Source organism: Papaver somniferum, chromosome 2, assembly GCF_003573695.1.
Source record: "Papaver somniferum cultivar HN1 chromosome 2, ASM357369v1, whole genome shotgun sequence".
Classification (NCBI taxonomy): domain Eukaryota; kingdom Viridiplantae; phylum Streptophyta; class Magnoliopsida; order Ranunculales; family Papaveraceae; genus Papaver; species Papaver somniferum.
In genome coordinates, this window is record NC_039359.1 from 139473793 (window position 1) to 139501647 (window position 27855).

At 36.4% G+C, this 27855-nt stretch overlaps 1 long non-coding RNA gene across 6 annotated transcripts; it reads left to right on the forward strand.

Moving 5' to 3' along the window:
- Nucleotides 1-20139: 20139 nt before the first annotated feature.
- Nucleotides 20140-23961, forward strand: LOC113349271. 6 transcript variants are annotated; one of them, XR_003360036.1, is made up of 11 exons: nt 20140-20454; nt 20869-21113; nt 21192-21310; nt 21403-21481; nt 21571-21667; nt 21788-21859; nt 22110-22170; nt 22516-22724; nt 22833-22925; nt 23161-23240; nt 23359-23961. It is a non-coding gene; the product is annotated as an uncharacterized LOC113349271 (long non-coding RNA). The 6 variants fall into 6 exon arrangements; XR_003360039.1 differs by having other exon boundaries at nt 23575-23961; XR_003360038.1 differs by lacking the exon at nt 23161-23240 and having other exon boundaries at nt 22110-22325; nt 23575-23961.
- Nucleotides 23962-27855: the final 3894 nt, after the last annotated feature.

Genomic DNA, 27855 nt, shown 5'->3' on the forward strand with positions numbered 1-27855 from the left:
GATCTTGTGCCGAAATAAATTGAGAATCTTTTAATTAAGGTTTTTGGTTTTATATGTGATGTGATTTTAGATAGTGGTAAATAAAGTGTTCGATTCTCAGACTTTTTGAGATTGGGTTTAAGACTTAAAAATAAAAATAAAAGAAATATATACAAAGGTTTGTCACAATATCAAGAGATACTAGGACTTCGGAGTCCACCATTAATCACATTCAATTGGTTCATATAATGACTCACAACAATTCTAGCTCTTTTTATGGACTCTATTTCTTTGCCAAAGTAGATTTCTAAAATATTAGATGTAAATCACAAGCATGGTATATCAAGATCTCTTACGTCTAAGCATACACCATCAAAAGAAATCACAACTAATCAATGAATCAATTGAATCAAGTGCAAAAAGTCATAAAGAATCAAATATAGTTACCAAAAAATTGCGAAATAAGGCTTTCTCCATCGTCCCAGTGTTGGGGTTTAGCTCCTCATGGTAAAAACACGCTCAAAATAATAAATCATGCCTCAAAAGGTGTTTTTATTGAAGAAAATATATAACTCAACGAATCTGCAACGCTGTATTGGCGTACAGAGTTCACTGTTACAAGGAATAGTTGTTGAAAGAATAAAATTTAGTCACTGGAAGTCTTTAGCAAATAATTACGCCAACTAACTTCTGCAGTTCAATATACGCCTGCTTATGTGACACACTTCTTCCATCTCATGTTCTTCAGCTTGCTTTGTTCACAGCAGCAGAGAAGAATCTCTGCAACTACTTCTTCTCGGATCTATAGCCTCTGCTAACTACCCCTAGCTCTCGAAAATCGTTCTTGAGACTCCCAAAAGCCTTTATATACACCATGGGCCGAGTATCTTGCTTTAATTTTTTTTTCTCTCCCACAAGTCACAGACTTTCTTTCTCTTTTTCTTCTCCATGTACGCATCTGGGTTGTTCAATTCTTTCTCACACTCTCTTCATGACGTAATAAAATCCTTCAAAGAAGATATCTTCCCTTTAATCCCATGTACTTTCCGTACAGAGCTAAGATTCTTATTCTGTTTCCGTTAATAAACTATTCTTCCCGGTTTCCGACGATATGAAGATTTGATCTCTATTTTAGTTCCAACACGTCAGTCATCCCTGTCTTGTCGCAACAGACTCAAACCAATCCAAACTCAACCCAAAATTCTGACAAAAACTCTGTTAGAGCACTGCTCGGTCGAACTCGCAAGCATTGCTATCTCAAGCTTGTTTGTCAAGTTTAGTTGCCAAAACTATAAGTCTTGATTTCTAGTCTACTTATAGTTAAGTCTTGGATTAGAATAGTAAGTGTAGTTGAGCTTTAGACTCCACGGCGTTCATCGAATGAAAACGAAGAACTACTCAAGGGAACTTGTGGAACTTCATCAACAAAAGGTATGTGGAGACTTAAACTTATCTATCACTCAAAAGTCTATATATTTTATCTCCTATTTTGAGACAAAAGTCGTATTGCTATATAGACTTCAAATATACACATTTGCTATTTCGAGTTGAGTTTAACTCACTTATCTATTTCTCAAAATATGTGTTGGTAAGCTTTCGCTTTAACCAAGTTCATCTTTACTCTTGAAGAAAGTCATATTGATTATTTCATAACTTGAAAATCGCTTTGATGTTAATAGTTTGTGGATAACAACTATTGTCATCCTCTAAGAAAGTTTCAATGATTGAAATGAGAGTTTAGAACAAGTAACCATGTTTAAATATAAACATAGTGTGTATTCACATTTGTGTAAAATTCAAAACCGGGAACCTAAGTATTGGTTGGTTGTTGGAAGTCTGGAACCTAGGTATGCGTACCTGTACGCGTACTGGCGGAAGTTTAGGTTCCATGAATTTCTGCTGGAATTTGGAAGTGTGAATTGGTATGTGTACCCGTATGCGTACTGGAGTAACCAAACTCGGTCCGGCTACTTAGGTATGCGTACCCGTTTGCATACTTAAGTAGGTTACTTTGTAAAATCGGTTTGTTCATGAACTAAAACATTTATATAATAAGGAATGCAATCTTTTGCAAACCGTTGCTATGATGTTCATGAATTGATTCGAGTGAATCAAAATTGATTTTGCTTCAATTGTGTCTTGTATACTTCTATGAGATCTAAGCAATTGAACAACTCTCTAACTAGTTTCATTTGAGTCATTTGAACTTGTTATGGTAAAGATGAATAAGGTTGATATGAATGTGATCATATGGATAACCATTGGTTAACTATTGTTGAACCGACAAAGTATACATGTTTAGGTACGGTTACTCAAACCTAAATGAAGGTACATTTCATTTGTGTATAACAAGCTAAGTTCGATCTAACGGTTGAAAGATATTAGCTTGAATATAATCAGGTTTTTCATTTAACGGTGAATATTGAATGCTTTGTTACCAAGGTAACTTAGATTGCAAACCCTGATTTGAAATCTATATAAAAGAGAACTCTAGCAACTGGGAAACCTAATCCCCATACCTCCTGTGTGATACTAGTTGCATAAGCTATAGTCGATTCTCCTTTAAATTTAGGTTTTTCACGAAACCCTGTAGGTTAACGACTTAAAGACTTCATTGGGATTGTGAAGCTAGACCCAACTATTTTTTGTAGTTGCATGTTCTGATCTTGCTGTTTTCTATTATGATTGAGTACTATCTTCTTTAAGATTTGCTCGATATTTTATCTTTGATAGGCAAGATTGAAAAGTAGTCACAAACACCTTCGTCTCATCGTTTGTGATTCCACAATATCTTGTTTCATTAATCGATTAAGATTATTGTAAAGTGATTGATATTACTAGGCTGTTCTTCGGTAATATAAGTCCGGTTTATCAATTGGTTCATGTTCACCTTGATTTATCAAAAGACGGAACAAAACTCGTAGGTATTTCTGTGGGAGACATATTTATCTATTCGATAGACTTTTTTGTGTGATACAGATTTGTTTATCAAGTCTTCGACTTTGGGTCGTAGCAACTCTTAGTTTTGGGTGAGATCATCCAAGGGAATCAAGTGCGCAGAATCCGACTTGGTTCTTGAGGCGTAAGGAACGACTGTACCTTGATCAGTGTGAGATTGATTAGGGCTCAACTACATTCTAGTCCGAAGTTAACTTGGAGTAGGCTAGTGTCTGTAGCGGATTAATATAGTGTGGTATTCAAATCTGGACTAAATCCCGAGGTTTTTCTGCATTTGCGGTTTCCTCGTTAACAAAACTTCTGATGTATGTGTTATTTCTTTTACGCATTATATTTTGTTAAATAATTGAAATATCACAGGTTGTGCGTTGAATTGATCAAGTGGTAAATCCAACCTTTGGTTGTTGATTGAAATTGATTGATCCTTAAACATTGGTCTTTGGTACCGTTCAAGTTATTTCTCTTATATTCAATCAGGCTCGCAAATTCCTATTTGTTTGATTGCGGATTGAATTGATAAATTGAGATATAACTCTTTGATATACTTTTTCTTAAGATTGAGTGAAAGTATATTGGAGTTAGTCCATACAGATTGCTAAGCGAAATATTGGGTGAGGTTGTTAGACCCTCGCCTTTTCAATTGGTATCCGAGCAGGCAAACACGTTTAAGACCTCATAAGTCTGTGTTTGTAGAGATCTGACTCTATGGACATAAGTGTTATCTCAATAAACGTACCACCAGTCTTTGATGGCTCTAATTACTTATGGTGGAAAATTGCGTTGCGTGCCTTTCTTCAAGCGAGTGATTTTCAATCATGGGTTTACGTTGTTAATGGCTATATTCCTCTGGTTGTTACAATAGGCACTGTAACTGTTCTAAAGGATATTGGTGATTATGATGCTGCTGAGATTCTTGCTGCAAAACAAAATTTTGACGGGTTAAATGCTATCATCCATGCCATTACCCCAGATCTTCAGCATCATGTGACTACGTGCACTCGGTCTAAAGATGCTTGGGATATCTTAGAAACCATATTTGAAGGGAATACCTATGAAAAGGAAGCTAGGCTTCAAAACCTAAATTATGATTGGGAAAACCTTCATATGGCAGATGAAGATTCATTTGATGAGTTCAATTACAAAGTGTCTGAAATTGTTAATGCATCTTTTGCATTGGGTAAGACTATTCCTGAAAAGGACATTGTAATGAAGATTCTCAGATCGCTGCCATCTAGATATGATTATAAGAAACACGCCATCGTTGAAGGAAATAACCTTGATACTCTTTCCAGAAATACTCTTGTCGGAGAGCTAAAGATTTTCGATCTTGAACTTTGTCAAATAGAAAAACATCACTTGCTAGTCAACTCTGTTCCTACATCTGATAAAAAGTCTCGACATCCTAAATTGCTTGATTCAAGAGATGATAATTACTTTTATTCTACTCTTTCACTATTTATACAACAATTAAAGAAGACTCTGAGACAGAGTAAAAGAAAGTCTCAAAAGAAAGATAAGTCAGTCAAAAAAAGGGATATAAAAGTTCAGAAAAACAATGATAATGAAACTTGTTCCAAGTGTTATAGAAGTGTCCATGATACTTCCAAAAGTTATGATGGGAAGTTTAGTGAGTTAACTAAAGCATGGATGGCTACTCTTGACTATTGTCCTGAGGAAATATATGTGAAGGTTCTCTTAACTTCCTTGCTGATAATCACACTTTTCCTCCTAACAGTCCTGATTATTCGAAGATTTACAATCTTACTTCTCCAGAATAGTTTCAACTGGAAAAAGAAGCCTTAATTAAAAGGATTGTTAATCTGGAATGTCAACTTCTTAGTTTAAGACAAGAAATTGCTTCCTTCCGCAATTATAATCCTACTATGATACGTCGAACCTCTTCGATCAACTCTTCTAGGCATTATCAGCAGGTTACTCCTAAATCTATATCATTCTCAATTGACAAAAAGAATGATATATAAAAGTACAAGGGCATACCAAATAATTTGGTTTTCTTCTGTGAAAATCAGGATCATCTAGATACAGTGTGCACAAGGTATCAAGAAATTCCCTCATCTGTTAAACCTTGCTTTCAGAAGATGAAAAAGAAATCTTCTAAGAAAACTTCCCTTTCAAAAGAGATTTCCAAAGTCATTCATAGTTTACGAAAATCAACTAACAAGGTATTCAAAACTGTACTGAAAAAGAATGATGCACATAACTCTTCCTTCATGAAGACAAAACAGAAACAAGGAATAACAAATATTTCTTCCTCTCATAAGAAACCTCCCAGTCCTACCTTGGATTGGAGAAATTACAATTTGTAATAAGGTTTAAGAAGGTTCTTGTTATTCTCTCTATTAGACAAGAACCATAATCTTCAAGAGGGTTTTGAAGAACCATTTTGTTTTTCCAGTTTGTTTCTGTTCGTTTTGTAGGTTTTTTTGATCCTTGAGCTAAGAATCGTTTCTGTACATGAACGACTTTTCCCAGTAAGAATTTTTCTTGGGATAACCAATTTCTGTTAGGGTTTTGGTCAAAGGTCTTTTTGGAAATTTATCCCCTTTCTTCCTTATTTTTAAGATGAAGATTTCTCCTAAATGTGAGCATTTCATTTATCTCTTCCATCATGTCTTCATCAAGTCTTTCTATCAAAGAAAGTGATGTCTGGACTGTTCTTTTTCCTTCTAAGAAGATTCGCTTTGATTCTTCTGATAGTGATATGTGCTCTGACAAACGTGATTCCTCCCTTGATGGGAATCCCTTTGTCTGTCCTTTTGATAAGCTCTCTTTAACCATGAATCTCGTCTTGGAACAAGTCAGTGCCCTTAAAAGTGAACTTGAATCTTCTTCCAAAAGACTAGAAGAAAAGATGGATAACCTTGAATCCTGGATTGATCTAATCGAAGATGAGCTTGATGAATATATGGAATATGAGAAGAGTATTCAAAGTAAGTGAAATGTTTCATGGGAGTTGGTTATTTTTAATAAATGTCTAGGAAACTTCTTATGAGAATTTATTCTTGTGTTTTAAGAAGGATAACTAGGGTTTGGAATAGCAATTCTTGTGAGTACACAGCTATTTCCAATGATTTTCATCTTGCAATGTTTTAAGATTTAATTATTTAAATTCTAAAGTTTATTTGGAAGATGATTTTGCAGTATTAATCTTTATGGTTTTATATATTGCAACTTGTTATGGGATATGTGTGTTTGCGTCCGCGAACTATGATTGTCTCATACATAGCCAAAAGTTAAGTCTTTCATATGTCTTTATGCAAATATTGATAAAAAAATTGAATGAACTTTTGACATACAAAAGTTAAGCCTATTATGTCATTATGCAAATATTGATGGAAGATAGGATGAACTTTTGTTTACAAAGATTAAGTCTACTATATGTCTCTATGCAAATAGTGATGAAAAATATAATGAATCTTTTAATATTCCGCAGTATTGGTCTTTCCCTGATCCACATCTTTGTGTAAATACTGTGCGGCTCCGTAAGTTTTCTTATGTGAGCATTTTCGATTAAATTAATCATAGGTTCTCTTGTGGTTAATTTAATTGAGTTTTTTTTTATACAAAATTCACGTTTCATGAGATTTGTTAATGTCCAAAGAAATCCTTCTTTTCTTGTAAAAGCAAGGTCGCTCTTGTTGTTCCTTTAGGAATGACATTTTATGTGTGTGTGTGTGTGTGGGGGGGGGGGGGGGGGGGGTAGTTCTTAATTAAACTTGTGCTTAATTTCCAAATCTTTGTGGGGAGTGCGGCTGTGGAATATTGTAGGAGTTATCTTGTATCTTTATAAACTCCTTGATGAATGCACTTAGTTTCGGCTATATGATTGCATCTAAACAAAGTTGATATGTTGTTCTCTTTTGGTCATGAAGTATCTCTATGGAAATTTCATTAGGATCCCACTAGTTTTTGTACCTTTGCCAATTTTATTGACAAAAAGGGGGAGAATTAATGTGTAGTTCACACTACAAATACATATGGTTTACGAATCATTATGTAAGGGGGAGTGGTTTTCATGTGAGATGATGTATTGACTAAGGGGGAGTGATACATATCACCAAAGTATTGTTGTCGAAGTTGTGATTCAATTGAACTTTGATGCTGTGTAATAATACTATGACACTGTGTAACAATGATTGAGAGCTACTGTTTTCTCATTGTTATAGCTACGGATCTTTAATAACGATGATGCTGAGTTGAACAAATTTTGAATTATTGGAGTACTTGGAAGTGACGAAGATTTCGAGTAATGTTGAAGAACCAAGGAGATCAAGCATTTGGATGAGAAGGTACAAAGTTTATTTATTTTGTATTCCATATATATTGATAGTTTTGTCCCTAAAATTGACAAAGCGGGAGATTGTTAGAGAACTGCTCGGTCGAACTCGCAAACGTTGCTATCTCAAGCTTTTGTCAAGTTTAGTTGCCAAAACTATAAGTTTTGATTTCTAGTCTACTTATAGCTAAGTCTCGGATTAGGATAGTAAGTGTAGTTGAGCTTTAGACTCCACGACGTTCATCGAATGAAGACGAAAAACTACTCAAGGGAACTTTTGGAACTTCATCAACAAAAGTTATGTGGAGACTTGAACTTATCTATCACTCAAAACTCTATCTATTATATCTCCTATTTTGAGACAAAAGTCGTATTGGTATATAGACTTCAATTATACACATTTGCTATTTCGAGCTGAGTTTAACTCACTTATCTATTTCTCGAAATATGTGTTGGTAAGATTTCGCTTTAATCAAGTTCATCTTTACTCTTGACGAAAGTCATATTGATTATTTCAATAACTTGAAAATCTCTTTGATGCTAATAGTTTGTAGATAACGACTATTGTCATCCACTAAGAAAGTTTAAATGATTGAAATGAGAGTTTGGAACAAGTAACCATGTTTGGATATAAACATAGCATGTATTCACATTTGTGTAAAATCCAAAACCGGGAACCTAAGTATTGGTTGGTTGTTGGAAGTCCGGAACCTAGGTATGTGGGTCGCGTCGTCTGCGCACCAAATTAATTACTTCTTTCCACACAATTAACTGGTAATATAATGGCAAGGAGTTCGTTCCCACGAAGAGCAGGGAGTTTCTAGTTGTTTAAAAAGTAACTGGAAGGGGATTTTTAGATTTTAATCAAACTAACTAATAAAACGAAAATAATAAATATTGGTCTAAATTAATAAGGAGAGAGATGATTAGGAAATCATTCGCCGTCACTGAACCGAAGCCTAATTAAATGCAAATTTATTTCTTGTTGAACTTATATTGTTACCAACCGTAGAATAGCAATAAGCTCTGCTATCCCCCGGATTCCTACTGCCACTGGATACGGAAGCGCTCTACTACCAGATTCTATCAAACCAACCCACCAAGAATAAGCTCTCAAGGTGTAAATTATTCGAATGCTTTACACTCTGTGAATCAGATTGATCCCAGCATCAGACACATAAGCTCGGTCTGCTTACTAGTGTTATCTTTACGCACAATAACAAAATCCATCTGTCAGCTCTTGCGATTTACTACTGTGTAAAGAGTTAATGTGACAATTACACGTATCACATAACCCTAAACTAGTAGAAGAAATATTGATTGGTTAATTTAATTGATCATTTTAAATAACCCCTCAATATTCTTAGACAATAAAAATAATAAAAATAATCAATAATATAATAAAACTTGAAATAAACGTGGTTAAAGAAAATATCGTTTCATGGTTGAGGAATTTGAAATCATCCCAACCAATTAAAGGTTAGCTACTCATAATTAAACAAATTCGTAATGTGAAAGGATATCGGATATCCTAGCCGCCTCTTTCTTCCTTCGCGTGCAGACCGCTTCACGAAAATCCCGCAATCGACAACTGTACGAAGTCAGAGACAGAAGTTGCTTGTGCTGGTAAAGTAAATACTTCTGCTACAATGTAACATGGAGCAGCTTAATAAGATGTAAATTCTTTCTTATTGGACCAAAATATATCGGGACCCGTGTAGATTGAAGTGTCTTCTTCTGGTGCTAGCTATACTTCCAACTTGATGATCCTCACTACGCCAGATTACCACTTTCAAAAGCTGCCAACTGAGAGAAGTCAGGGCTTGTCTCTTCCGGTCAGCTCCACCACACTTCTTCCCATTCTTTCCCTGCAAATGATGTCAGCAGCAACAGTAACAAATTATCTTTCCTTCCATGATCATCAACCCGAGCTCCATCATCTTAAAGCTTGTTCTTGCAACTCCAGCAAACCACAGTGAGGCTCTGTTCCATGTCTCTTCTCCATGAACACTCCATTATCACCAATCAAACAGCATCATCGTGATCATCACGAACTTCTCCATTACTGCCATCGTCCATAGCTCCGAGCTTCGTTCTAGTGCCCAACCATCTCTGCAATCACCAGCTCCTCAAACTCGATCACCATCACCGAGCCATCTTCATTCCCTGTCTTCCCATTGAACACGTCCTTCCTCGTTCACAGCTCCATGCCGTCTCCGATCATTCTTCTTATCACTGCCAATGGCAGCAATCTCCTCTTTCATCTCTTCCTGTCGAGCACAGACCTTGCTCGTCCATGGCAGCACCTTCCAGTTCATCTCTCGGTGATGGCAGCAAAAACCCGTTTAATATATTCCCGTCTCGTACTCGAACCCATCACCAAGCTCCTTGCTCTAAACCCATTGCTGAGCTCCGTCATGCTAGCAAACCAAGCTCGAATGCAACCATATCTTTACTGACTTCGTAGGCCTGCAATCTTCTTCATCTCCAAGCTAGGATAATGACAACAACCAATAATTCACTTACAAATTTGAGTATGATTTGATTAATCGAAATCAGGACAATACCCATTCTTTCTATCGTCCCCAGGAACCTAGTGATGTATGTAAGAGTCCGAAATACCTTCTTCTGAATTCCATCGAAATCATGATCATCATGATGACCACCATTAAGAACTGCTCATGATCTTCATGTTCATATTAGAGAAGAAGAAGAGGTGCCCTGAGTAATGAAGGCGGGTGCGTTCATCAGATTCTGAATTCCTGCTTCCCCCTTGTAAAAGACCGAACTGCCTTTAGCAGTTCCTTGGAAAGTGTCAGCCCCTTAACATGAGGTGCCCCTTAACGAATAGTGAGGGTACCAATAGCCCTTTTAGCCTTCTAAGTTCTTGTATTGCTCATAACTTCTTCGTACGAACTCCGAATGACTCTGTTCTTTCGCCATTGCTTTTGTATTCTCGTCCTCTACAAAATGAAAAGTAGAAATCTTGTACTTGACTGAGTTCCAATTGGTCTTTGACCATTCCTTACTTGTAGCTAGCTTCTTTTATTGCACAACTAAGCGCAAATTCACTTCTTTTTGGATGATTTACCTAACATAACACAAATAAGAGAAAACAAGCGTAATATATAATAATTTGCAAGAAAACCAACAAATACTAGCATGGAATTGACACCATATATAGAAATATGCACTTATCAGTATGCGTACTCGTACGCGTACTGGCGGAAGTTTGGGTTCCATGAATTTCTGCTGGAATTTGGAAGTGTGAATTGGTATGCGTACCCGTACGCGTACTGGCGTAACCAAACTCGGTCCGGCTACTTAGGTATGCGTACCCGTTTGCATATTTAAGTAGGTTACTTTCTAAAATCGGTTTGTTCATGAACTAAAACATTTATATATTAAGGAATGTAGTCATTTGCAAACCGTGGCTGTGATGTTCATGAATTGATTCGAGTGAATCAAGATTGATTTTGCTTCAATTGTGTCTTGCATACTTCTATGAGATCTAAGCAATTGAACAACTATCTAACTAGTTTCATCTGAGTCATTTGAACTAGTTATGGTAAAGATGAATAAGGTTGATATGAAAGTGCTCATATGGCTAACCATTGGTTAACTATTGTTGAACCGACTAAGTGTACATGTTTAGGTACGGTTACTCAAACCTAAATGAAGGTACATTTAATTTGTGTATAACAAGATAAGTTCGATCTAACGGTTGAAAGATATTAGCTTGAATTAATCTAATCAGGTTTTCATCTAACGGTGAATATTGAATGCTTTGTTACCAAGGTAACTTAGATTGCAAACCCTGATTTGAAATATATATAAAAGAGAACTCTAGCAACTGGGAAACCTAATCCCCACACCTCTTGTGTGATACTAGTTGCATAAGCTAGAGTCGATTCTCCTTTAACCTTAGATTTTTCACGAAACCCTGTAGGTTAACGACTTAAAGACTTCATTGGGATTGTGAATCCATACCCAGCTATTTTCTCTGTAGTTGCGTGTTTTTATCTTGTTGTTTTCTATTGTGATTGAGTACTATCTTCTTTAAGATTTGCTCGAGATTTTATCTCCGATAGGCAAGATTGAAAAGTAGTCGCAAACACCTTCGTCTCATCGTTTGTGATTCCACAATATCTTGTTTTGTTTATCGATTAAGATTATTGGGAGGTGATTGATATTACTAGGTTTTTCTTCGGGAATATAAGTTTGGTTTATCAATTGGTTCCTGTTCACCTTGATTTATCAAAAGACAGAAGAAAACTCGTAGGTATTTCTGTGGGAGACAGATTTATCTATTCAATAGACTTTTCTGTGTGATACAAATTTGTTTATCAAGTCTTCGACTTTGGGTCGTAGCAACTCTTAGTTGTGGGTGAGATCAGCTAAGGGAATGAAGTGCGCAGAATCCGGCGTGGTTCTTGAGGCGTAAGGAACGCAACTGTACCTTGATCAATGTGAGATTGATTAGGGATCCAGTCCGAAGTTAACTTGAAGTATTCTAGTGTCTGTAGTGGCTTAATACAGTGTGGTGTTCAAATCTGGACTAGGTCCCGGGGTTTTTCTGCATTTGCGGTTTCCTCGTTAACAAAACTTTTGGTATCTGTGTTATTTCTTTTCCGCATTATATTTTGTTATATAATCGAAATATCATAGGTTGTGCGTTGAATCAATCAAGTGGTAAATCCAACCTTTGGTTATTGATTGAAATTGATTGATCCTTGAACATTGGTCTTTGGTACCGTTCAAGTTATTTCTCTAATATTCAATCAGGCTCGCAAATTCCTATTTGTTTGATTGCGGATTTAATTGAGGAATTGAGATATAACTCTTTGATATACTTTTTTCTTAAGATTGAGTCTGACTGTCTAGTTGATTCTCTTGAAAGTATATTGGAGTTAGTCCATACAGATTGCTAAGCGAAATATTGGGTGAGGTTGTTAGACCCCCGCTTCGTCAAACTCTCTCAAATCCGATCCATAAAATAAACCCGAGAAACCCTGCTTTGCCGAGAATCAATTATCTAGCCCATTCTCGTCGATCGAAGCAGATGTACCAACCCTGTTTAGTCCATTCGAGTCAATCCCACTCAAAATCTTCGATTTATTCTCTCCCAAAATAGCCTAAAAATCGAACCCTAATCTGATACTCGCTGCAACAATATTTCCCGCCAAATTTTGGATTTCAAACAAAAAAGATGAGTGCCCCTTATCCGGACTAGGGGTGTGAATAACAGTTGGTTACCCCTTATCAACTGGGTGCCCCTTATCCATTTGAGGGGTGTAGATAACACATGTCATGGGGTGTAAATAACCAAACTTGGGTGCCTTTATAACTTTCTCCGGGTGCCTTTATACACTCCTCCGGAAGTCCAAATGCCACTTTTCGAGACAATTTTTGCCACAAAAGCTTATTTCTTCAAAAACACCTACAAACACATAAATAACCAAATAAGTACACAATCGAGCAATAACAATACACGTAATTGAGATCAAAATAGACACATAAATGCGTCTATCAAATACCCCCAAAATTATTATTTACTAGTCCTCGAGCAAATCTAATCTACAAAATAAATTTTAACTCACTGACGCTGGCATCACGATTGCACTTAGCGTGTGCAACAAGCCTTTAATCCCCTAGGTGGCCCTAGTGGCCGAGCTATAGTCTCGAGAGGGTTTACTAGAGATATACCCACAAAACCTTTACTCCAAACCCTATCTAAAAACCGTTGTCGAGTAACAAAAACCCTTTGGGAAAAACTATTCTCGATCGAAGGGAAAAAGAGTACAACACATCTTCAATTTCGAAGTAAAATATGTCGACATCATATCCTTGGATCCTCCCCTGATGTCGGCATCTCCCCCTGATTACTTTCAGAGTTGTTCCAGACAGTTCCTTTAGTCATGTACTTTTCGAAACTGAATATCGGTAATGACTTAGAAAATAGTCTACCATATCTCCCCATGATCACTTTCGTTGGAGAAGATATTATTGTTCCTTTATAATCAACAACCTTTGGATTGCGGTTCCTTTAGCATTCCTTTTTATGTCTTTGCAGGGATAAAACAAACTCATGTCAATGGTTACTTTTAAGTACATAATTACATTCATTTTACCATTCCAATGACGTTGCTTTGGCGCTGAGCTATATCTAGCTAACAAGTTCCCTAAGGATGAAAATTTTTATCGAGTACATTATTATACTAAGTACAACAATGCGTCTATTGTACTTAGATATGGGAATTTCATCTCCCAACACATCTTCGTCATCTTCCTTTAGACGAAATGGTCACTTACTTACATTTGAACCTCGACTAATCATGGGAGTGCTATCAGGATGCATGTCTTTGTTAAATTGCCTGACAACTTTAGACAAATGCAAACTGGTGGAATAATATACCACAAGCTCATTATTCGGTCGAGCTTTTCCCTGATTTTTCATCTCAAATTCGGATTTCGAATAGCTTTTAAGGTGTCTTATTACATCAAGAGTACCCATCATGTTTGTACCATCGACATAGATAGCTACAATTCCAAATCAGGAACTTTCTTGTGAATACGCAAGGAAAAATAACTTACTTGTCTATCCCTCCAAATCAAATAGTCACTTAGACGGGTATACCACATCCGCCTTATTGCTTCAATATATAAGTGAGCGTTATATCTAACTGTAAACACACTATGTGGTTTAGAGTCACTTTATTTGGGTAACAAAAGGCTATCAAGTACTTTTGTAAATATCTTCTATCTCTTGATTCTTTCAGAGATACGTAACAACCACATACATATGCTGCATTTCAAGTCCTTTTGAAATTACCAAGCTAACTAAGTAGAGGAACACTATAAAGTTCATTACAAGAGAACAATTCCAGGGCTTTGTGAGAAACCTCGCGCCACAAGGCGAGTCTTTATACTTTAAGACTGCTTTCTTCTCATTATGCTTTGTGACAAATTAATCATGTATGTCCAATAGGCTTTTCACTTGGTTGGTTAGCACTACCACACCAAATATCTGTATATTTGTCAAAGAACTAAGTTTTACCTGGATTGTGTAGGCCAAATATGCTCTTCGTTGACATTAAGCAACAAGGAGCTTGGTTAGATCTCATCTTGCTCTATTTCCTTAAGCAAGTGTATATGAAATTAATCATCAATATGCTCGCATGATCATTCCATTGACTCATGTGCATTCTCATAATCCACTTGGGGTGTCATTGTTCTCTGAAATCATTAAACTGCGGAGCGTCCCCCTCATTGATTCATGGAAATATTCAGAGACAATCTTATGAGATGATTTCTGATGGTATAAATAAGTTGTGCCTTACTCACCTACTTCCTTTCTAGGTGAGGATTGATAGAACCAAGTGGTATCTCCAACTTCCTTTATGGATTCACGGCCTCAACCACACTTCCACTAAGTGTAGCTGCGACACCTTACTCTATGGTGTATATCCCTTATTGAGGATTTGTAACCTTGCAAGTAGGTTTGCATCTGGTATGTGTGATCTCATCACTTTAGCGACATCAATATACATTCTGAAAATCGATTATTCTTTATCACTTCACATTTACATTTGTGGAGTACAAGAATCAATATGAGACACAGTGGGAACACACCACGACAATTCTTGTCGTTCCCTTAGAAAATAATTTTTCTTATCTCCCCTTAACAACGGGAAGACTGTCTCATTAAAGTGATAACCCGCAAATCTCGCGGTAAGAGATCTCCTTCCAAAAGTTTTAACACGCGGATAATTGTTGGGAGTAAATATCCAACATAACTACTAAATCGTTTTCGTGACCTATCATAGTACGATGTGGAGTCGTAATGGCACATATGTAGTTCAACCAAACAAATGCGTAAGAACACGAATGTCAGGCCTAAATCCAGTTACCAACTGGTACACAGAAAAGGTTGACTAATATTTGGTCCTAAAACGAATTAAGTAAAGATGCGCGTAATATTGCATATCCCCAAAGAAATAAAAGGTAGGTTGGTACGCATAACTTATTTCTTAGACACCATCTGTAACCTTTGATGGTATCCTGTACGAGGCCATTGGTTATAAGATGCTCTATATTGATCCTATTAAACATGCAATATTCATCAAGTCCTTTTGATGTAAATTATCTAGCATTAACAAGGGTGGTGAGCCTTTGCACTTTGCATTGTGTAATATGTGCTAGAATTTTTTACAAAAATTAAACGCATCGTTTTTTGTGAGTAATAACTGATTCAATGCATCGAATCATCCACCAGAGCCATAAATTACTTGAACGGTCCGCATTCTGCATGGATATATGTTCACTAACAATACTTTATCTTTCTTTGAAGAATGAGTTATTTACCATTTGCATCTAAGTAAAACAGGATGGTCTCAATCATGTTTTACTAAAGAAAGACTTTGTAAGATGAGTGACGTGCTTTCTTACTCTAAAGCATAATGGGGAGAGGCAGTGCAAATCTAGTAACTTTAGAAATCACCGATTGTGATAGATGTCGTAACTTCGCATTATATTAGTTCATTTCCTTGTACTCTCAAATGAAGTGATGCCCGTGTTAGTACTTTCAAAACGGAACATCGTGTCACAACCAATGTGCCTTATGGTTATATCAAAGTCTTTATGAATCAATCCCAATCAGTTCATTGTTGAGGTTAATATGGATTCAGTATTTCAAGTTCAAGTGATTTACAATTCACTAGATTGACACATTTCTAAGAATATGCTTCCTTCCACATTCATTAGAAAATAATTTATAGATGCAATCAACTCCATTCTCATTGTAAGTTTCAAAAAAAGGTAGGTGATAGTTCACGCATGAACACCGTTTTCACTTATCAAGGTGTGAATAACCCTTAGTACATACAAAGCTTATGCGAATTTTAGTCTTTGTTCCATCTTGGAAACAAATTTTTGAGCAGTGCTTCGCTCGATGATCCAATCATCGTAGTCACATGATAAGGAATTAGTTCAACAACTAGTGTATATTCCTTAAATTAGTGGAAGAAGAACTATTATCAGTTAGACATTTGAGTCTTGAGATTTTTAATAAGTGGTATGGCCTTATTACTTAACAAAAGTGGGATTCAACTCAAGTACGTTAGAGTGATATATATTACGTTTCAGGGGAATGATATACGTTGCACCCAATATATCTCAAGTGCTTTAGAGAATTTATGTCTCGTGTTTTCATTCCATAAGTGCAGACAATTAATGGATCTAGTTCAAATGAATAAGATAGTCAATTGGCCAGGCAAAGTTCTCGTGCATTAAAGTTAATGTGAAAATTGGTTGCTACTTTGATACCTGCATTACATTGCTTGTACCAACATCAATAACTAGGTGCAATTCCAACTCTTTCACTTCTGATGGGAGCTAATCCTATGCTCGGTTCATACTATGTGTTATCACTATCAAAGACCAAAGTACATTTTTTATCTCATGCTATATATGTCCTTTTCACATGCTTCAATAAGGTAGTATGCATAGCCCTAATTACTTCGGGGTTCTTTCTATTTTTCAAATTTTTACAATTAGCTTAATTTGAGAAATTTCTTCATCTCAAAGGGTCAAGAGAATCTCACTTTGCATGTCAACAACTTACTTTAGGTTGAATAGCTTACTAAAGAGAGTGGATCTCTTGTTTGCATATTTTAACATATACTGGTTCGTTAGTATATGAATGGGTAGAAAAATGGTAGGAAATTAAATATGTCTCATTTCACATTTTGTGAGCCCGTCCACAAAAGTTGAGATTCATGTGCTTTTAACTACAACATAACTTTTTTAAAGCTACAAAGTCTAATTCAATAGTCTAACCAGCAAATGACATCCTACTGGACATTCATACTAGGGAAAAAAAATTATGAGTATTTAAATTTCCTTCAAAGCATTTCGTTGCTCTTCATGCGTAAATTGAGGACAATATGTTTCCTTAGAAACGTAGGAGCGTATGTCTTCACCTTTTAGACGGTACATCATTATTGGTAGAAGGTTTTATATAAGATATACTCATGTTCCACAAGGAAATGGTTTCCACGCTAAATAGACAATAACAATGCTCAAGTACTTCTGAGACAAAAATGTCATACTTCTCTATGGTCAAAATGGATTTTTAGAAACCAAATTTCTTAATGGTTCTAAAGATGATTCATTGATCATAAACCCCATTAAATATTGACAATACTTATTCAATCACCAACAATAACGTCATAAATTTATAATAATACAGACGTTACCAAAATTAATAGAATAAAATTTATGAGAAAAATGTAACAACACACAACAATTATAGTAAATAAATATCACAAAATTACAACGTATACAGGATTAAATGAAATCTAACCTAAGATTTTGACGTGACATAAAATATTTTTGAACAAATCAATTAAAATATTCTATGACATACAAATACAAAAAAAAACATCCCCTCATATTAACAATACAAACATCGACCAAATTTGTAAAAAAATAATACGTACATAACACGAATATGGCATATACATGACTAGAAAAAATTTACCTATTTCATTGGCACACAGACAGAAGACTTTCATATACTGATAAAAAATTTCTTACAAAAAAAGTTAAAACAATGAATCTTTATTGCTATTATTTAAGGACATCGAAAGGGTATTTTATTAAGAATCGGAATCGAAGTTACAAGAAATGGTTGGTAACCTAGCAACCAGCTGGGCACCAATACCCTTTTGAATAACAATTCCTAACCTATGAAAAATAGAATTGCCAATCTTAAAATTAGCATCATGTCTAGCCATACAATTTCTCAGTCTCTTAAGGAGCGATATGATATCAGCACTGAGCTCACCAAAGGTAGAAAATGCTAGTACCCCAAAACCATAGCCGTGTGAAGTAGAGTCACGACCATGGTGAGTACGAACCGATGATGCAGCAGATCGACGAGTTCTAGACATACTTCCTCAGAGCAGAGTCTGTATCAATAAAGAAACAAACCCTAAAAAGAGAGAAGCGATTGCCATAAGAAACATCCCAGAGTGCAGATAAACAATAAAGCGGAAAGGAAATCAGGACGGTGTAGCTGAAATCACGTGCAACAGTGTGAAGAAGAATATGGTTTTCAATCGCCAAAAGTCGCCATTGCTATTATTATTATTTATTTATTTTTTGATGCAAAGAAAAATTTGATTAATCTGTAGAAATACCCAAGTCTAACAATAACTGACGCTCAACGACTCTAGGTGGTTGATCAAACCAGGTTTGAGACACACCTTTTTTCTGTTGTATTTGGCTAACTTATCAGCAGGTTTATTGCACAATCTAGAAACAAAATTACACTCCCACTATGTTTTTTAACTTATCAATGGCATCCAACAATATGTCTTCATTCTCCCAAGCAATCCCTGAAGTTTTTTTTTGTTGATGTAGCCCTCTATGTTCTTGAGATCAGTTTCAAAAACAATGTGCATCTTCTCTAAAACATTACTCCAGCTCACTGCATCAGAAAAAGCAAGACATTATGCGTTCTCTGAGTCTTTTACTCCTTCATAGAATTTTTATTTTTCTCCACACCATTTTCCTGTAGAATCACGAAGAATAAGAGCAATTCCAGTTAGTCATTTATTGGGATCAAATGAAGCATCACAGTTAATAGTATAAAATGGACTATTTGGTGGCTTCCAAAAATTTGTGGCATTGGTGTTCTGGGATATGCTATTATGGTTCACTATATGCATGTTATTGAGATTATCAATATAACTGGCAAAGCTTAGCGCTTTCTTAGCTGTTGCAATGGGATCTGCCTTCTTATTTTGAAAATTTACTTCACATCTCTCGTTCCATATAGTCTAGGCGACTATCATAATCTGGTTCAAGTTGAAGCCATGAACAGAGGACTGAGCAACTTGACCCATCCAGCTTTCGAAAGCCATTACAACATCATTCTGGATCGTTGCTAAAACTGCATCACCTCCAGGTATTTGCATCCAGACAGCTCTTGAAAAAGGGCAGAAGAACAAGATATGCAGAAGAGTTTCATCAAATTGCTTGCAGAGGGGGCGTAAGAAATTTATGTAGTTACAGTTCCTTGAGAGTCGCACTTTAGTAGGCAAAATGTCAGAGAGAACTTTCCACCAGAAGTGTTTTACTCTCGGCCAAGTTTCAATTCTCCAAAACTGCTTCCATCAAATGTTTGAGTTACCAATTTTCTGAGAAATCTGTAGATTACCCAAACTGTCTTCATGAAGTTTGTTGTATGCAGACTTTTATGTGAAATTCTCATTTCTTGTAAGTTTCCAGATGAGCTTATCTTCCACAACATTGGGTATTCTCATGTTGATTATTAAGTTAGCTGTATCTTGATCAAACAAAAGATATAGTAAAGATATATTCTATTGTCTGCTGCTTGGAGTGAATAATTCATGAACCCGAATAAATTGCTCTCTATCTGTTATACCTTGTCATGGTATCGGAGAACTGTCTAATCCAGTGATCCATACATCAATCCAGATCTTTATCTTCTTTCATTTCCAAATCTCCATCTGCTATCACTAGTGGAAAAAGGCTATCTGCGACATAATGAAACGACACAAACCAAATTTCGTGATTTTGCATTCAGAAAGTGTCGTTGACTAAAGTCAAATTGTCGTTATGTATTGACTTTGGTTGACTTAGACAACGATTTCCTTCGTTGTCGCTGACTAAAATCAAGATGTCGTTGTGTCAAGACTTTAGTTGACTTATGCAACGACACTATCAGCAGTATAGTTTCTATAATAGGTGTAATTGAGTATATGGCTAGGATTTACTCTTTTTATTTATGGACGGCTGGATAAGAAACTCAATCTTCTCATACCTAATACACTAGACTAGAAGTGAAAAACCTTATCTCTTTCCTTTTTTCCTTTTTCCTTTCACTTTCTCTCATGTTTTATTTCTTCTTTCTCTCTCTGTTCTCCTGCTAAACCTAATTCTGTTGAAGTCAAACGAAATCTACCAAAAATTCAGAAGCTATTACTCTTATTTCATAATCAAAACCCATCATTTAGAAATACGCTTATCTCACTCACAAAGACTCTCCTTTGTCTAAGAAGAAGACGCTCTTCGATTCGCCTGAGTTTTTGATTTTGGAGTGATGGAGCAGCAGCATAATAAGAACATGGTTGTAGAAAACATCCGAGAAGAAGAGATTCTCCATGGCCCCTTTTTCGGTTTAAGAACTTCGGGTAATTTCCTTCAATTCGCTCTCGAAACCCTAGATCGATTTCTATACTTTTACATCAAAGTTTGTGTCTTTCTTATCGTTAATTATCATTTGCACACTGGGTTTTAGTATGTTTCTCGATTATAACCTTCGAATTTGGGGATTTTCTTGATGTTTTGGACAATCGGGTGTAGTCATTTTTGTGCTTGGGTTTGGGGATTTTAAGGTTGCGAATGAATATTTCATTTTTTTAATTCTTAATTAGGGTCCTCATTTGATTCGTAATAAAGGGTTTTCTTCAATTTTGGAGATTTATAAGAAAAAATAAATCCTTTTGATTATTTAGGTTTTGAGTAATTCTGGGATTTTCTTGAAAAATTAAGGTTTCTTAGGGTTCACTAATTTGGGACTTGTTTTGTTTATGTTATTTTTGAAGGTGGCTGGGGTAGCCTCAGTTGATGTAAAGAAGCTTAAAGATGCTGGTCTATGCACGGTTGAAGCTGTTGCATACTCTTCTCGGAAAGAATTACTTATAATCAAAGGAATTAGTGAGATCATTAAATTAAGCAGCGACGAAGCTGGTTCCATTGGGTTTTACTAGTGCTAGTCAACTTCATGCACAAAGGCAAGAAATCATTCAGATAATATCAAGATCAAGAGAATTTGACAAGGTCTTAGAAGGTAATACTAGTAGATTATGACTATAGACTGTTGTGTCTTGATACTTACCGAGAACTTACATGGTTAAACATTTCACAGGAAGGACTGAGACTTGGGCTATTACTCAGTTGTATGGTGAATTTCTCAAAATCGTGATTTTTATTATGTCCAGTGCGCACTCCTCGAACTGATGTAAAGGAGTTCTTCCGGCAAGCCAGGTCTGATTATGGGATTCAGTTCTTAATCGTGATTTTTATTAACAATTTTGAAAGTTCCAACTATACTAAATTGTGGATATATGGAACTGCAGGAGTACGTCTTTCTACAAGCAGTTCGGCGCATTTCTTGTTAACATCGAGGAGCTGAATTCTCAAAATCGAACTCGAGAGGTAGTTACTTACTGCTTTGTGCTAGCTTGTGATTTTGTCAGATCTCTTGGTCATTGAATCGGCCGTAACTGAGAAATTTGGTTTGTTAGTTGAAGTTTCGTCAGATCTTATGATAGCTGCATTGGAGGAGATGGCTTTGAAACACTTACAACAGTCTGTGCCTGCTCTCCCAGTGATCCCATATGTGTATGTATCAGTGTTCTCCAACGCCATCGACTCTGACCATGGGCCTCTAAACGTGCCGACATTTGTCTCTTAAGTTTATGAATCATGGTAGACTTATATTACTGATTTGTTCCAATGCAGCCTTTTTCCTCTAGTGTTTGGTGGATTGAGATAATGCAGCTTGCATTTGGTTTCATCCAACATATAAATAAGGTTAACTTGGTTACAACTCATTTAAATTTCTCTGCTCAAATTCTCTGTGATGCTTTCTTCCCATTTAGTAAGTTACAATTGATCATTTGGTTAACCCTATACTTTACGACATGCATGATGAGATGGAGCAATTGCGCTTTGGCTCATGCATTTTTCTGTAGTAGTTCTTTATTTATTAAGTTTATCATGTACAATTTGGGGTTTCTTGCTTGAGTTGCAGTTTAACTTGTTGTTTCTTTCTTCTTCACAGGGAATACACACCCTCAATTCATCACTGGGAAGTTTCTCGTTTGTTGTTTTGCAGTTTGCAGGTGTCTTTATGGACTTCAAAACTTAGATCTGAGTGTATGACTTGTATTTTGACTGAACTTATGTGAAGAGAATGGGATGTTCATTATGCATCCCAACATTCTTAACTGAGCTTCTTCATCACATTTGACATGATTTTGTCCACTGGACAAGAGATGTATGCATGGTAGATTCAAAATGGAACTGTAATTTGATGAATTGCTTGTAATGTTAATGACGAGAAAAGATATCTATCTGTGACTTAGCAATTAGCATTCTCCCGGAAGAAAGAATATCTATCAACGAATTTTTATGCACTCATGTAACCTGACTATCACATTTTGATTTATTTTTCTCTTCTTTTGCAGCTAAGTGACATCCTATCGGCAGAATTTGGAGTAGCTCTTGCAGTGTGAGTGCACAAGATTCTTCAGTAAACAAGACCTCGAGTAGGCACGCAAAAGCAAGTGCATATGTCCTCCGAGTTGGAGGCTGCCCTTTCTGCTATTTTATGCTAACGTGTCTATATGTTCTGACTTCTAATCACCATGAAGTAAAGCCTGCATACTGTGAATAAGTATGTCACTTGGCTCTGTTAAGGCGATACCCTTTTATCCATCAGATTTTCACTTGTCTATTTGTTTTAGTTTGTGGAAAGTACTCTTACTGTTACTGGATTGTGCAGGTCAGATAGTTGTTGAATTTTAAGTTGCAAGGGTGCAAGATGAATCTAAAGTGATGACTGCAGAGAGTAGAACATCACTTGGGATGGCCTGAGGTAAGCATTATTAGTGTTCTCTTCTAGTTTCCTACAGTAGTCATAAGACTCATAACCTTACGAGTCTTTCCAGACAGGAACTTATGTTACTACATTGCCGTTTTTCAAATTTCTAACAATTAGACATTCATCTATATCCTCCATGTTGGTTTCTGTGCAAATTATGATTAAGACCCTAGCAAATAGGCATTAAATATTTGGATAACTGAGGTTACGTCGCAACCACAACATGTAGGTCATAGAGCAAAGCCTTACGATCACAAGGCGAACATTTTCAGTTTCATCATTGTGTTGTAGGAGATGCTAACTAGAAAGGTAAAAAATCTAGTAAAATTTTGTTTGGAAACTGAACTTGGCGAAAATTCTTAAGTAAAATATACACTTCACTTCAAATATACAGTTTGACTAATTTTTACGATTTTCCCTGTAACAGGCAGCTTCTTTACGACTTGTCATACTTATCATGCCCACGGTTTTCACTGCCTATATATGGTTTATTTGTTCGTCTGAATGAAGTCACTGCGTAAATGTTGTTGCTGTTGTTGTCTTGATGATGGGTCTATTAGACCACCTCCGTGTATATTATTATCCACTAGTCATGTAAACCTAGCATATAAGGCTTGACTTTTTGCTCTTCTTCTGAATGTAGTTCGATACCTTCATGGATGCCGTCACTCTCTTCCCGATGGTCTCATGAGGGTTGCTGATGTCATGGTTGATGGTGAGATCGTTGTTGCTGCTGGATAAAGAAATGTTGGAAAGGGTTGTGCTTCTAAAAGATCTTCTCTCAAGCAAGCTGGTGCCAAGGTCCTAATGACTAAAATTGTGGTTGAAATTTTTAGGCCTTGTTGTATCACTTCTCTTTAAGAAACCTTAATAATAGGGAATTGAATCCTTTTTTCTTAATGAATTGGACTAAATTTATGAGCACAGTTCAATGTAATGGAGCTGTCATTTGGTATTAGATGGTTCAAGTTTTATTTGGAATTTGAATTTTAGTATTTTAATGTTATTTTTCATTTGAATTTTGCTTGAATTTGAGAATTTTAGTAATTTCAATTGAATTTGAATTTGAATTGTTATTTGAATTTCAGTACAATTTGAGTTTCATTTTAATATAATCTGAATTCGAATCAGAATTGTTTCAGCCCAATTAAATTAATTGGAGTCGCCAATAAGATCTGACTTAATTTTTAATATTAAAATAAATCAAATCAACGACTTAATCCAGGTGTTGTGACTTAATCCAGGTGTTGTGCATAGCGGCACTCTGGAAGCATCGTAATTAAAGGTCAACCAGATAGTGTCGTTCCAGAAAAAGACGCTTAATCTACGGCACTTTCAGCAGCAGTCCGAAAGTGTCGTTTAACTCGTTAGAACGACACTATCTGACTATCTCCACTAGTGTATGAAGTTTTATGAATGTAATTTTATTTTGAAGACCTCTCCATGCCCAAGAACAGTTTGTCTTGAAATTAGCATGAAGTATATGAGTGTCAGGGAAGTATTTGGCCTGCATTGCTTTAACCCATTGCTCATCTGAGTTAATACATATTCTCCAGACAACACTTACAAGAAGCGCTTGATTAAATATCTTCAAATTCCCGAAACCTTGACCTCCAAAATGTTTGTGCAAACCAGGTTTCTTCCAAGAAGTAATACAGATGCCCTTGTGTTCTTGAAAGCCCCACCAAAATTTGCATTGCAGAGTGTCGATTTGTTGAATAATTTCTGTTGGTATTTGCAAGCATCCCATAGAATAAGCTGGGTTGGTATTAGTGACAGTCTTTATCATTAGTGACTTATTGCACTGTGACATAGACTCACTATTCCGGTTGGAAAGTGATCGCTGTCGTAAGCGTCAAAAATAATTACACTTTCTTACTACTCAAAATATATAATGAAGCAAGGGCAAGAAAGGATCGTTCCCACAGAGAGGTCTAGGTTGTCAATATGCTTCGGTTTCTTATGGTAACACTAGGGGGTTTACTGATTTTTATAAAGTAAACTACAATAAAAGCAAATAAATAAAAGTAAACAAATCAACTCAAGGATATGTGAAAGTATTGGTCAAGGATTTCGTTTTAATTCACTAACACGTTCTTGTCTTAATAACTAGAATTGATATTTAATCTCTCATTATCAAAAGTCCTAAGATACCTAATCGAAAGAATATCCCGCAATTTCCTCTTATTTATCACACATACATGTAAAACGATGCAAATATGAATTCTACCAAAAGAATAACCTAACGCCTTGCGCTAATCAAGTTCAATTCGCATGGAGCATTAAGATTCATGAAATTAGGCTAATCAATGCAATTGAAATACATTGTGCAAACAATTTGAACAAAGGTCACGATTCTCATATGATTACAAGGATATATCACTATAAGTTATAACCATATTTATGCTACTTGTGTTCAAGGATATCGCTCAATGATAAACCCTAAACTAGCAATAGATGTGGTTACAAGTTCTACCAATTTGCAACTTGACAAAACAAACAATCAAATCATGCTATAATACGTCAATCATATAACTATATTTCCAGAGAATCATGAACGATAATTATGAGACAAAACTAATTCATTAAACCCAAAATCATGTTATGTGAAATCCAACTTAATCATTAACTAATCATAAAACTCTAGCTCATGTTCATGGAGTTCATAACAAGAAGAAAAAGAAAAGCTCTCATGTTTCTAAACCCTAAAACAAAAGTAGAAGCAAAAGATGATCATGATAATAGACTAGAGTTTTTCTTTTTATAGCTCTTATCCCAAAAAGATACTATTTCCCATATTAAGTTACTTCTCAAAGTCCATATTTACGTGGTCCACCAAGCCCATGAGTGAAAATAAGTCTCTGGGTTTTTGTGTGAAACTGATCGCCGGAGTGCTGACGTCATCAACGGAATCTGGTCACCGGAAATTGATTCTGGCAAGCTGAACTTGTCTCAGGCTGCTGAAACTGTCACAAGGGAATCATATACTTCCAGCAGTTTAAACATTCACAAGAAGAACCATTTAAACCAATTCCTTGTTCTTGCGAAAACACACCCAAAAACGCGACTTCAAACTCATATATCCCGCAGCCAACTCTCGCATCCGACTCGTACCCCCTTCATGATTCAATGAAACTTTGCGATTCATGCTTCAAGCTCCAAAATCTGACAACCGGAACTGAAGTGTATGCTTGCAGGGAAATTCCAGAACTGCAGAAACTGTGCAGAAACGCGGCTCGCCATTCTTGCTGCGTTTCTGCACAGTTTCTGCAGTTCTGGAATTTCCCTGCAAGCATACACTTCAGTTCATACATTCCCTGGCAGTTTCTTGTCTCTGAATCCAATTCAAACAGCAACAGCTCCATCCATATCTCCATTACTCTCGGCTCAAAACATAGCCGCAACTCAGTACCACCACTTGAATCGCATCTGCAATACTACTTTCCTTGGCTTGACCATCCTTAGCTCAATTCCAGCCTGCCTGCCACTTCTTTTGTACATTACTCACTGCTTGTCTTCATTGCCAACATACCTCAATCTAAGCTAGCCAGTGCAGTCGCACCATTCCAGCAGGAGCAGCACCATCATAACCATTATCTCCACCTGCGTTCACCAATTTTAGTTCAAGACAGCAACTGCATCCATCCACGCTTCCCTGTAAACTCAACAGCAACCAACTCAGGACCAAGCTCTTCAAATGCATCAGCTACCCCTCAAAACATCCTTCAAACTCATGCCAATACTAACCCATAAGCCATCAGTTCCATATCCACCTGCAGCTGCAATAACTCAGCATCTCCTAACCCTGGGCAGCAAACACCAACACCAATCATACAAGACATTCATCACTCCACAATCCATACTAACACAGCCATTGTGCCCATGACAGCAACACCCTTTCTGTTTCTTCCATTGCAACAGCACCACCTATTGCTTCAACTCCAACTGATGCTCAACTTCATCTCTTCCATGTTCTTCCCAGTAACAAACAGCATCACCAACATGAACCCATCTCTGCAATCAGCTTCAACAACTGCTCAACTCAAACCATTCCAATCTGCAGCTTCTTTGAACACAATCATCAACATTTCATGTTTACCTGCAATACATGTTCTTAAGACTGAACTTCAGCTCAAAATAAAACCAAAATCAGTCCCACGATCAAACTACTCCTGCTGTGTTCCTTCAAGCTCCGATTATCTTTCAAAACCCCTTTGTAAAGACCCACAAAATAAATCACAGCAACATCATCACCTTCCTTACCTTCCTGAACTGCTCTGCAACCCTGCCTTGACTCTGCGAACACAAGGTAAGAACAGCTCCACCCTTTACACAACGATGAGAAACAATGGCAGTGATAACTCCTTTCACTATTCTTCTCCATCTTGTATCGAACTTCTCATCAGACCCTTGACAGACATCCATGGAAAATACCCCCAAAATCCTTTGCACAGACAACTAGACTCACTAGAGCTTAAATTAGCGAAGAAGATTTATTCAGGTCTTTACTCGAACAGTTTATGTGCAGTGACTCGGTTAATATAGAGACAGCTTGCTGGTGATTTTTAAGCCTCTCTATATTACCTTCCCTGCAGTAAATTCAAGTTTCTACAACAATCCTCATTCATAATTCATTCAAACACACTAACACTGCAGCAATCTCCTTCATACATTCCCACAAACTGGGCAACAATAGCTTCAGTTCTTAGCTGTATTATTGCTTGAAAACTTTCACCAAAATGTCATCCAACTCGAACCCATTTCAGCCTGCACCTTGAGCTACAATCACCACACACACTTGAGCCACTGATTCATGTCTTTCCCTGCTACTGAATTCAAATCAAACCCTCTCTTTTAATCTTCACCAGCAACATCATCTTCTACGGAGTTCTCGATTTCCATCTGCTTCACTCCTTCACTGCAG